Raw genomic sequence first — 13,567 nt, forward strand, 5'->3', positions numbered from 1 at the left:
GAATTTTGATGCAGTAGAAATGTGTTTAGGATGGATAAGTCCAAAATAGGTCTCCAATCTTTTCCCTTCCTTGGTACCAGGAATAGTCTGGAATAAAAACCTTGACCTTGTTAGATGCGTAGGTACCTCTTGAATAGCTTTCATGTCTAAGAGATCTCAAATTTGTCTTTGTGCCTCTGCCCTTTGATTGTGTGGCAGGTTTGGCATGCCTCTCATTTTGGAAGGGTGTGAAAATGGAATCTGTAGCCTCTGTTTATAATGCCCAGGATCCATTTGTCTTTTGTGACAATATGCGAACTTTTTGAAAATAAAGCGAGTTTTCCGCCTAAGGGTGCTGCCATTTGAGTCTTGCTTGGCATGCAAAGGGGAAAGTCATTGGACTTGCTTTCTGAATGGTTGCGAGTTATCCTCAGCACCTCTTTGTGTAGGAGCTTGCCATTGTCTGCCTCTAAGCGATCCTTGGGATTGCCCTCTGCCCCTCGAGCCTCTATCTACCTCTTTGGGGTCTGCCCGTGGCTGGAAAGCATCAATGTTTTGCAGGCCAATTTCTACTGAAGCGTGGGGTTGTACCTGTAGAAACTCTTTCACTGTTTGTATTGATTTAGCCTTTTCCTCCATTTTCCTTAATACCTTCTCAGCATTAGCACCAAATAATACATCCTTTTGTAGAGGGGCATCTAGTAATTTAGCTTTGACATGATCTGGTAAGGTTTGTTCCTTGAGCCAGGCATGTCTACGTATGACTGATCCTGTAACAGCAGCTCTACATGAGGCCTCTAGAGCATCAAAACCACATTGTAAGGTATGTTTACCCACTTGTTCTGCACTGTGCATCAAATCCTGCAACTCCTTCAAGTCTGGTTGTTCAGGTTGTGACATTTTACTTCTCAATTGTGATAACAAAAACTGTTGGTACTTTAGCATATGGAACTGACAGTTTAATGCCCTCATGGTTAAGGTGGCCGAGGTATATACCTTTTTCCCCACCTTTCTAAGGATCTGGAATCTCTCTCGGAAGGTAATGGGTTTTTAGCAGTGGAGGCCTTAATTCCCTTGGGACCCTGTGAGATGGTTTCTGGGTCAGCAGCATGACTTTTGTATAGAAATTGGTGCGAGTCAGCGACCCTGTAGTACCTGTCAGGCTTGACTGGGGCTGGAGGTAGAGAATCCGGGTTAAGGCAGGCCTCCGAGTACACATCATCTAGTATGTCCAAGACAGGAGGTATAGCCAGAGGCCTGTGCTGAGGTAGCAAGAGAAATTCCCTAAGCCTTTTCTTGGAATCTGAATAATCTTGGCCTTCCCAGAGGAAGTGTTCCCTTAAGGTATGCAAAGTTTCCCCAAATGAGTAATCCTCTGGGGGGGATACAGATGGAATGGACTCCTCTGCATCGGAGTCTTCAAAAGGGGAGTAAGAATGTTCCTGTTCATCAGAGTGCTCTGATATAATGGAGCCCTGATCAGAGGAGGGGGATTCTTCCTCCACTCTGGGCCTTTTGTCTGGTGGGGGGTTGAGAACCCCTGATAAGAGTAATTAAATCCTCAGCCATTTTAAGCATCTGTTTTTTAGGCATGGGGCCTGGAGATTGGGCCCTGGGTAGCTTGCCTCTTAGAATGCATGGCTGCTTTAGACTTAGTGAAAGCCTTGATGGAAAAAGAAGAGGAAGGTCTGAAGACACCTTGATAGGAGGTAGACCTCTCCACAGTTTGAGATTCACCTCCAAGAGTGGCTTCGGTATCTGTAGTCAGGGTGTGGGCCGAGGAGCCTGCGACCTCGGGCACAGGAGACACTGCCAATGAAGTGTCGTCGGTAGTCAGGGGCTGCGTAGGCGCCTCGCTGAGAACCGGACCACGTGTAGTCGGCTTTGGCGTGGTGTCGGTAGAGGCCGCGGACCTCGTGTGTCGGTCCTTATCTTTGCGCTTTTTAGACAAAACTGGAGTCGGAGTATCCGACGACATAATATAGTTAAATGTTTTGCCAAAATAATGCTGGGCGAACTCCGCCCGACGCTTAATGGTGCACTTGTTGAATGTAGCAGAAAAACGACAGACCGAGACGTCGTGGTCTGGGCCTAAACAAGGAATACAGAGGGAATGGAAATCCTTATGCGGTATTCGTTTCCCACATGAAATACAATTATTAACTTTGTCTGACTTCGGTCTGAGGCAAGAAAAGTTTCCCCAACGGGGTACTTAGCTTTCAAGAAGACTTCGGTTGCAAAATTTTCGTAATTTCAGGAGCTGGCCGACCGGCACTTGCGAACTGCTTCTGCTTCGGGCACCACGCGGCAAGAAAGACTGAAGAAAATGGCGTCGGCTGGTTCTTTTATACCCCTGTCGCACTGACGTCAGGGAAGAAGCGACGACAACCGACGCCGGACCTAGACTTTGGAATTCGGCCGACCGAGGACCCGCCTGATGGCAGGAGAACCCATCTGTTATGACTGCAGCTGTATGCACAATGAACATCGGAGGACGTTACAGCGAGATTTTGTTGATTTTAAGGAAGGGTGTATATTTCCATGGCAAAGGAGTGATAATACTAAGCATTCTGAGCAGACTGATGCATTTACACGTACAGAAATGAATAAGCAGAGACGGGTCCTGTTTCATCTGGAGTTTTGCAGTCCATCCATAACACTGTGCGTAATGTATCTAGTGTGATCAGTGTTAATGACTGTTTCAAATACTCAGAGCCTCAGTGACACAATGACCCCAGGCATAAATAAATCAAAGGACAAAGTGGTGGCTGAAATGCAGGATACTATCAATGTTAAAAATGGCGTTTTGAGTTTCCCAGATTCAGCAGTGGCTAGTAATGTTCTGGTTTCAACAAGTCAGTCTTTTTTACAGCTTCAGCTACTGGGACCTGTGAACACAATGAGGCAGGAAATGAGGATGCGATCAGAGAGCAGGAACAGGTTTGGATGCAAGTGAGCACAATTGGCAGGGTAGTTGGAGTTGGGCCCTGCAGTTCAGAGCAAAGTTCCAAAGATTTAATAATTAGCATCTTGTCGGTCATGCTTACAACTGAACAGCGTAAGGTACTGAATTTTGTTTTATCTTTTATTCCTGCAAGGGGTCATGCTTACATGACTTTTTACTAGATTTGAAACTCTTTGTTCGCAACATCTCATTGAGACTGTTGTATGCAAATAGTACTACATTCCCATCGACTTTTAGAAAACCTAGTCAACATGTACCTATAAATCCGCTATTAGTAGAGGCATTTAATAAATTATGTGAGGATGACATTTATGGTCTTTTTAGCAAAAGCATAAGAAAGCATTTTAAAATATGAGTAAGCTGCAATTTAAAATTTTATGCAAATTGGTTTCACATGATGACTTCTGCATTCACCTAGCCGATTAGGGAGAAGGAACTGTTGTGATGGGCACTGCTTGCTATCTAAACAGTATGCTTGGCTATGTTGAATTATGTTACTACCTATACTGAGTGCAACAGATTTGATGTTCTTAAAATAACTGATAATGTTAATGCATACATACATGACCTTTTGATGGAAGCTGCTAATAGGGAGATTTTTGAATATTTTATGGTTGAACATCCTTTAATACTATAATATATATGGACTTCCAAAGGTGCATAAATGTCTAGAGAATCCACCCATGTGACCAAAAGTTTGTGGCAGGGGGTGGGTAACAGAGCCCCTGTCCATTTATGCTGAGAAACAACTTTGCCCCATAGTTGATAAGGTAGATAATATCCTTAAAAGACACGAAACACTTCCTGAGCAAGATGTCTGAATGATTGGGTACCAATAGAGTTGAAGAGTACTTACTAGTCACTATGGATGTTGCATCCTTATTTACAATCATTCCCAATGATGTTGGCATTTATGTGAGGTTTATCGTGAGGAAACACTCTGAATATACAGCCAGTCAACTATATTTGATTGGATTTTTACTTGACATCATCCTTACCAGTAATGCCTTTCTTTTGCTGACAAGTACTACATTGAAGAAGTAGGTGTTGCAACTGGCACCATGCGCACGAAAAGCCACGTGAACATGGTGCTCACACACTGGGAATCTATGTTTGATGTGAAAAATTTAAATTTAGGTTCTATTTTACATTATGGTCATTCTGTGGATGATGTCTTCTTTATCTGGTCTGGATCTAGAGACACATTACGTGAGTTTGTGGATTATTTACATAATACAACCAAGTTTTTAAGTTTTACTTTTAAATATTCTGGTCATGCGATTGATTTTTTTGGATGTTTGATACTTTGTTCCATAGGTAACCATGCAAAAGGAATATTATATTACATACTCGCAGCATGCATCCAAAGTACCTGAAGCAAAATGTTATGAAAGGTCAGTTTTGCACAAGTGCTAGATTGCATACTAAAGATAGTCAGATGTATGCTTCTTTTGATCTTCTAACCAATGAGTTTCATCAGAGAGGTTACTGTGAGTCTGATACATCTCAGGCAAAAGATGAGATTGTGTCCTGTAGACCGACCAGAGCAAAAAGTACAGTTTTGTACCTACCATAAATGTAGATGTCCGAGAGGAATGCATCTGCAGTCCTTACAAATGGGTTGTCCTGTCGTCAGGCAGCCCTTGATCGGCATTCCAAAGTCTGGGTCCGGCTGGTGTCGCACTTCACCCGACGTCATTGCGGCAGTTTTCGGGTATAAAGGCATCAGCCGACGCCATTTTCCTCAGTGTTTCTTGCCCCAGATGCCAGGTGCCCTCTTGGTAGGCTAAATTTGGATAAATGCCAAAGTTTCCAAATAATAGAGAGCAAACACACAAAATACACATGTATGTACATATATACAAACAAATACACCATAATAGATCCCCCCCAAGCTAGCTGAAGATTGGTAAGTACCCTAGGAGTACCTCAGAGGGAAGGAGGAGGGTAATCCTGACTGCAGATGCATTCCTCTCGGACATCTACATTTATGGTAGGTACAAAACTGTACTATGTCCTTCAAGGATGCATCTGCAGTCCTTAAATGGGTAGAATACCATAGCTAAACTAGGGGAGGAGGAAATGAGAATAGATTATGGTGTAGTCAGGATCCCTTGCAAAACAGCAGTGGCAAAGCCAGCACGGGATCTAGAGTATAGAGGTAAGTTATAATGCTTGGCAAATGTATGCACGGAGGTCCAAGTAGCAGCCTCTATAATGTCCTTGGTAGCCACTCCTCGTAAGAAAGCTGTGGTAGTGGCTGTGGCCCTTGTGGAGTGAGGCCTGATGTTCTCTGGAGTTTTCTTTCCATGGTAGGAGTAACAAAATCTAATGCAATTTCCTATCCATTTGGAGATTGTCTGTTTAGAAATTGGTTTTCCTTCTTTTCCTGTTGCATAAGCTACCAGAAGCTGGTCAATTCTTCTATTGTTTTTTGTCCTGTCCAGGTAGTAGCGTAATTGCCTGTGTACATCCAAGGTATGTAAAGCTTTTCTCCCCTGTTCTGTGGATTGGGGAAGAATGTAGGAAGGTGGATAGCCTGATTTAAAGAGACTCTGGATACCACCTTAGGCATAAATGTAGGATTTGTTCTCATGGACACTATCTTGATGGAAGATCAGGAAGGGTTGTACTGCCATTAATGCTTGTAGTTCAGAGACCCTTCTTGCTGAAGTTATTGCCAGCAGGAAGGCAGTCTTCCAGGATAAGTATTGCAAGTCTGCTGTAGCTGCTGGCTCGAAAGGAGGCAGAGTCAGTTTTTCTAGCACAAAGTTCAAGTCCCATGCTGGCAATGGAGGTTTCCTGGGAGGTTTTACATTTTAATTCCCTCAGAAACTGTCTGAGCAGAGGATGCGAGAAGACAGGAGGATCCAAGCTATATTGTGCTGAAATAGCTGATGCATGTATCTTGATGGAGGAATAAGACAGGCCTGTGTGGAAGAGCTCAGCCAAGTACTCCAGGATGTTGGCTATGTTCACCAGTGTCACATCTTGCCCTTTTGCAGCGCTCCAGATGAGATATCTTTTCCATTTTGCTGCATAATTCTTTCTTGTTGAAGGTCTACGAGCCTCCAGGATTATGTCCTTAACCCTTTGGGATAAATTTGTGCTACTTTCTGTCATGTAATGTTCCAGGCAGTTAGTTGCAGAGTTTTTAGGCTTGGATGCAGAATGTTGTAGTTGTTCTGTGTCAGCAGTAATGGGATCAGTGGTAGTTTCCATATTTGTTCCCTGGACATGCTCCTCAGTAGTGGGTACCAATGTTGTCTTGGCCAGTCTGGGGCTATCAGAATGATCCTCGGACGTTCCTCTTTGATCTTGAGAAGCACTTTGTGCATCAAAGAAGTGGTGGGAATGCGCATGCTGTCATGCTTTTCCAACTGAAGGATAGGGAGTCCACCTTCCAAGCAAGTGGGTGGTAAGTCCTTGTGCAGAATTTCTTCAACTGGTGATTGTATGGGGATGCAAACAAGTCTATTTGTGGCAATCCCCATTTTCTTGTGATGGCTTTGAAGATGTCCGGATGCAGCATCCATTCGTGGGCATCTGTTATAGTTCTGCTTAATATGTCTGCTAGAATGTTTTCCTTCCCTGGAACATAAATTGCCTGTAACTGAAGGTTGTAACCCAGAGCCACATCCCATAGGTCTAGTGCCAGCCGGCATAGGGGGTATGAGTGTGTGCCTCCCTGTTTGTTGATGTACCACATAACTGTGGTGTTGTCTGTCCTTATCAACAGCCGGCCTTCGTGGAGAAGAGGTCTGAATGCCTGGATTGCCAATTTTACTGCCATCATTTCTTTTAGATTTATGTGCAGATGCAGTTGGTCTTGAGTCCATAGGCCTTGAATGCACTTGTCCATCATGTGTGCCCCCAACCGAGGTCTGAGGCATCTGTCGTGATAGTTTGTCTTGGATGACTTTTGCTGAAGGCAGTCCTGTGTTTGATTGACAGGCCTGTGCCCACCATAAGAACTCCTGTTTCAGGCATGGGATCATTGGAATTTTGGTTTCCAGGCTGTGCTTGTGCTGAGACCACAAATTCTTTAGGTACCACTGTAGCTTTCTCATATGAAGCCTGGCATGAGGGACCAGAATTATGCAGGATGCCATGAAGCCTAGAGCTTGTAACACTTTTCTTGCAGTTAGATGGCTCTGCTTTGTTAATGCCAAAAAGTAGAGAGGAAGTTGTTCTTTCTTTTCTGCAGTTAGAAATGCCATTTGCTTGGATGTGTCCAGTTCTGCACCCAGAAAGGTTATTATTTGGGATGGAATCAGCCTTGACTTTTTTGAATTGACTGTGTATCCCAGGGCTTGAAGCAGGTATATGACTCTTTCTAAGTCTTCTGTTAATTTGTTTTTGTTGTCCGCTTGTATCAGGCAGTCGTCCAGGTAGGGATAGATTTGAATTCCCTGAAGTCTGCAATGAGCGATTACTGATGCCAGGCATTTCGTGAACACTCTGGGCGCAGTAGATAAGCCAAAGGGCAATGCTGAGAATTGATAATGCTCTGATCCTGCAAGAAATCTGAGGTATCTTCTGCAAATTGGTCTTATGGGGACGTGCAGGTATGCCTCCTTGAGATCTAGAGTTACCAGCCAAGACTCCTTGCCCAGCATGGGAAGAAGCTGCTGTAGTCAGCATTTTGAATTTTGGAACAATGAGGAATGTGTTTAGAGCGGACAGATCTAGAATAGGCCTCCATTTGTTTTCTTTTCTTGGTACCAGGAAGAGCCTGGAGTAAAATCCCTTCCTTGCTCCATAGATGGTACCTTTTCCACAGCTCTCATTCTTAATAATTGAGATATTTGTTTTAGAGCTTCTGCCCTTTGAGTAGGTGGTAGGTTTGGCATTCCTCTCTTTTCTGGTAGAGTATGGAAATGGAACCTGTAACCTTGGTCTATAGTTTGCAAAATCCATTTTTCTCTTGTAATGCAGTGCCAGTTTCTTGAAAATAAGGTTAGCTTTCCGCCTAAGGGTGCTTCTAGTTGTTCCCTGGTAGGCGTGTCAGCGCAAGTCACTGTGATTGAGTTGTTGTAGTGGCGGTGGCTGTGTCCGTGCCTCGTTGGTTGTTACCCTGCCACTGGCGACCTGTAGGCACCTCTGGTTTGGTTTCTGCCTCTAGAGCCTATTCCTGCCTCTTTGTGCCTTAGAGGACTCTGGAAAGGACCAATTCTTGGAGGGCCAATTCCTGCTAAACCTTGGAGGTTGAACTTGTAAGAAATCTTTTACGGTTTGCACAGATTTTGCTTTCTCTTCCATCTTTTGAGAACCTGTTGTGCGGGGCACCAAATAAATTGACCTTGTCCATAGGTGCATCCAAAAGCTTAGATTTGATATGGTCTGGTAATGCCTGTTCTTTCAACCATGCATGCCTCCTGATAACTGTGCCCGTCATGGCTGATCTAAAGGAAGCCTCCAGTGCATCATAGCCACATTTTAAAGAATGGTTACTAACCTGCTGAATGTTATGTAACATTTCTTGAACATACTTTTTATCTAAAGATTCTTCAGAGGACAGCTTTTTAGTCAACTGGTCAAGCATAAACTCTTGATATTGAATCATATGGAATTGGCAATTCAAAGCTCTAGCTGACAAAGTAGCAGAGGTGTAAACTTTTTTACCCCATCTCTCTAAGGACCTGGAATCCCTTTCAGAGGGGAGGGGGTTTTTAGAAGAAGTAGCTGCTACAGCTTTAGGGCCCTGGGAGATAGTCTCTGGATCTGCAAAAGGGGCCTTATATAAGTGGTGATGAGTGTCCGGGACCCTGTAGTACCTATCTGGTTTAGCAGGAGCCGGAGGTAAAGTATCAGGAGAAGTGCAAGCATCATTAAATGCATCATCAACAACAGATAGAACTGGAGGAATAGCTAAAGGTCTATGCTGAGGTAAGTGTAGAAAGGTCCTAAGCCTTTTTCTTGAGTCTGAGAAATCTTGGCCCTGCCACTGGAATTGTTCCCTCATAGCATGCAAGGTTTCCCCAAAGGAAAATTCCTCAGGAGGAGAGGCTGAAGGGATGGACTCCTCAGCATCAGAATCTTCGTAAGGAGAATAAGAAGCCTCAGGAGGATCAGAATGTTCTGAATCATCAGAAGAATCATCTGTGGCTACTGGCTCAGGGGGCTCTGCTCTAGGCCTCTTTTCTGGAGGAGGGAGAGAGGCCCTGCCTGGATGAGGCTGGGATCCATGGATTAAAGTGATGAGATCCTGTGCCAAAGAAAGCATATGGGAGCTGGTGCTGGGCCTGTGAGAGGGGGGCTTGGCAGGCACTGGTTTGGAAGTTTTGGCTGCTTTAGCCCTGGCAAAGGCCTTAATAGACATAGCTGGAGGAGGCCTAGCAGCTCCACGTGCAGGAGTAGAAATATCTAGTGGGATGGTGTCTGATAAATCCTGTGAAATCGCAACAGAAGGCTGGATTTCAGAAGCCGTTTCTACCAGAATGAAAGAGGCCTCGGTAGAAGGCAAGTTGTCGGCTGAAGAAAGAACCGCTTGCTCGGTTTCGGCCGAAACCGAGACACTCATGATTGCTTGGCCGTGGTTTCAGCGAAACAGTGGAGTGTCGGTCCTTTTCTTTCTTTTTAGTTATTTGCGTGGTCGGAGGATCCGGCGGCATAATGTAGGCAAAATCGAGCCGAAAATCTGTTCAGCAAAGTCTGAGTGGCGTCTCAGCGTCCGCCGGTTAAAGAAGCACAGGCTAGACAAGCTGCTACGCCGTGGTCTGGGCCTAAACAATGTATACAATAGGAGTGGAAATCTTTATGAGGTATTTGTTTCCCACAAGATAAACAGTTATTAACTTTCTGACATCGGCTGAGGCAAGAAAGAGTCCCCAGCGGGTACTTAGCTTTATAGAAGTCTTCGAAGTAGTATTCGGAAGAAGTAATCTCTGGATCTGACTGACCGGCACTTGCGAACAGCTTCTGCTTGGCCACGGCAAGAAAGACTGAGAAAATGGCGTCGGCTGATGCCTTTATACCCAAACTGCCGCAATGACGTCGGGTGAAGTGCGACACCAGCCGGACCCAGACTTTGGAATCCGGCCGACCGAAGGGCTGCCTGACGACAGGACAACCCATTTGTAAGGACTGCAGATGCATCCTTGAAGGACATCCATATTTCTCAAGGAAGGATAGCAATACTTTGGAGAATAAGCATGTTGCGAGTGGTCAGTTAAGAATGTGTTTGACATACTCTAATAATGTTCATTCTGCAGCTGCTTATAGGTTCATAGGTAGGTACTAGGCTATTGGCCCTGGGGCCTATATAAGCTTAGCCAAAAAGGTACCCTGGCTTTCGCCACCCAAGAAAATTATGTCCGATGATAAGAGTAAGGATGTCCTTGGTGAGCAGCCAGGCTTTTCATTTAAGAACAGTACCTCCAATAAGAAGATGCTTGTTATAAACCCTTAAGTGTGGATAGAAATAGAGTAAGAAAGTCAGACAGGATAGGCATCTTTCCATGCAGGGTATGCAATGTTTGTAGATATATTAAAAAAGAGCATTACTGCATACACCCTGATAATGGATGTCTGTCTGAATTTAATTTGTATGCTGATTGCAGTGCTAAGGACATTGTTTATTTAGCAATCTGTGAGGTATGTCAATCTTATTATGCTGGGAAGATTAACCATTGTTTTAGAGATTGGATTAGACAGCATCTTTATATTATCAACAAAGGTGATGTTAGGAATGCATTAGGTAAACATGTAGTTAATTAATGTAGGTATCACACGTGTTCAAATTTTTGGTCCTCCAGTTGTATTATGCTACTGCAAAACGAAGTGATAAGAGGACTCACACTGAGTGCTTAAGAGACTAAATGGATAATTATTTCAAGCACCTAGGGGGTGGAGGATTGAATGAGCATATCCCTTTAAGACCTGCACTGAAGTCACAGGGTCTGAGGATGTAGTTTTATAGTATTTAAATGTGTTTTATTCATGTCTTAATTAAATCGGATGAAGCACTCAAGCAAGGTGCAAAAGCACTCATCTTTTTTTGTTTTATTTATTCTTTGTTTATTAAAGAGGTTTTATACTGGTACCATCCTGCTGGTTCTTTCTTTATCTGTTTGATGACTTTCAGAATTTGCTTTATCAGCTTTTGCTTTTCACAGTAGTGTGGGCTGCAGTTACAGCTCTCACACTTGTGACAGGGAGCCTTGCTTTCTTTAGATGCTATTAACCACTTTTTCCTCAACACACTACTGTATACTGAGGGTCCTGGAATAAGGCACTCAAACTCGCATGCTCTTATCAGTCAGGCATTAACCTTTAATCTAGCAAATATTAACCTTTAATCTAGCAAACATCCACAACTTGCTTTTACAAATGGCCTTGGCTTTTAACTTTAATACTATGAAAGGCAAGCTCTTCAGCACTTATAAAATACTTAACATAATAATAGAGAACAGGACCATAAATTCAGCAAGTGGAGGAACTCTTGAAATTCTGCAACAGATCAAAGTAGTCAGCACTGTTGAGCACTATGGAATTAATTTTATGGGCATACATATATACAAAGTCCTTAACAAAATCCATATGAGGTATATGCTAAGTAACAGCCACGCTGCTGATGAAGCCACACTAGCACTAGGAAAAAGACTGCTTTTGTGACTAACATGCCTCATCTGCAACTCTTACCAATTACCACTCCAATCATGACAGACTACAAACTGCACTCAGTACACTCCACAGGTTTACTACAAAAACTAACCTAAATGAGACTATCACTGCATTCACTAACTAAAGCGCAGTGACTCCCTAACACCCTCAAAACAATTCCACATAAGTGCACTCCAATCTACAAACCCTTAAATCTAGTTCATTGCTAACTTTCAGTCAGAACATTACAGCTAAATTCATTCACAGAATTAGGTTCTCTCCTCCACTTCCATCTTCTACACACTGACCAAGCCATTTTACTCTCCAGAATGCTGAGCATGTTTTTTTTCCTGTACAGGACAAAATCTTGCACATCTGTTCCAGAAACCCTCAGTTACGTACTAGCACCATTATACATTTTCAACAATCATAAACCTACCTATTATGTGAAGCAAAATGCTAATGTCAGCTGAGATGGCATACCATTTTAAATGGATCTACTTCAGTCTACTGAAGCCTGAAATATCAGGATGGTACCAGTGCAGAAGAACTAACTACATGTGCAGGATACTACCACAGAACATATTAACAACTGATGTTTTGAAACAAATGTTTTTGCAGTAATACATCTGACAGATATGTTCATAAATACAGTGCCCAAAGCATCTCTCAGTCTTTCCAATATACAAGGTTTAACATTTGCAAGCATACACACACAATATTTTCAGTTGAATAAACAAAAAAAAAAAAATTCAAATGGAATTAATTTTTGGTGATTTTGCTGTGAACACAGATGCCACTTTAGAAACAGTATGCTCGGACTTGTCTAAGGAAATATGAAATCAAGTTAAAAAATCAGGAAGACTTATTTCCATTGAGAATTTTAATTTCTTATTTAAAAATACAAGAACTCTAAAAGACATAGTTTTGTACTTCTGCAGATAAATTTCTTCAGTATTGGCAGACAGCCCACTAAGCACAAGTGCCTCTATTCAGTGGAAAACTAGAAAGCAATATCACATTAAATGATTTATGAAGGGTTATAAGGTTTGCAAATAATGACTGAGGGAAAAATAACTAAAAAAATTTAGTTTGTTGGCAGTTCCCAGTCTTAACCCTTTAATGTAAACTGCTACATTGTGATATAAAAAAAAAAAGTTATATACTCACCATAACATTCCATCTGTGTTGTCCATTTTCATTCTACCTCAATCTGTGGGTTCGTTCGGATACTCGGAACTGACTTGGCTGCTACAATAGTTCTTGGGAACCAAAAACTCTAGAGCTCATCCCTTTCCCACAATGTACCTATACCAATTAATACTTGTTTCTTTCAGAGTTTATTTCAGTATTTCTTGCACTGAGTTGCACTTTGCACCTTGTATGCATATGTACAGTTCAAGCAACGAACAAATAGAAACTATTAAAAACAAAAAAGGAGAACATTCCCATTGGCCAGATGCCACTCTTTATTGTTAAAACATTAAGCGCTTTCGTCCACCATTAACCAGACTTCATCAGAATATAAACCACATAAAAATCAGCGAATAAATACACAGTGCTTAAAATCACATGACAATCTTAATGAGATAATTAACCCAAATAAAACTCATCATTTTTTACAGTATTCTGAACCAAAAAAGCCAATCCCAGCAGCATCTTATAGTTTTTATGGCCCCAATAAAAAGAAAACCAGAGAATAAACCATTACTTACAGTGAAAACATCGCTTTCAACTTTAGCCAGAAATGGAAATCATATAATTAAGCCCAGGATAATTAAATGCATTGTATTTTAACTGCCATCTTAATTCTTTAAGCTCTAAAATTAAGGCAGATGACCCACTCTCTGTCCAATGTTGACATGGTCAATTGGAATGAACTTAAAAAAAAATGAAACAGGTGATTTTTAATATGTTTAAACATGCATTGTGTTCATCTTTTTTCCTTATATCAAGACTGATGCTGGTATGTCCTTCTTTTGAAAGCCCCAGAGGTTTTTCCAATATAAAAACTTTCAT

General features: G+C 42.3%; 1 protein-coding gene across 1 annotated transcript in view; it reads right to left on the reverse strand.

The window, feature by feature from the left end:
• The window catches only part of PDE3B (phosphodiesterase 3B), a 1,918,808-nt gene that overhangs the window by 262,520 nt on the left and 1,642,721 nt on the right, over positions 1-13,567 (reverse strand). The gene's annotated exons all lie outside the window — the stretch shown is intronic.

The sequence above is a fragment of the Protopterus annectens genome, chromosome 9.part0, assembly GCF_019279795.1.
Source record: "Protopterus annectens isolate FY-2018-M chromosome 9.part0, PAN1.0, whole genome shotgun sequence".
NCBI lineage: Eukaryota > Metazoa > Chordata > Ceratodontiformes > Protopteridae > Protopterus > Protopterus annectens.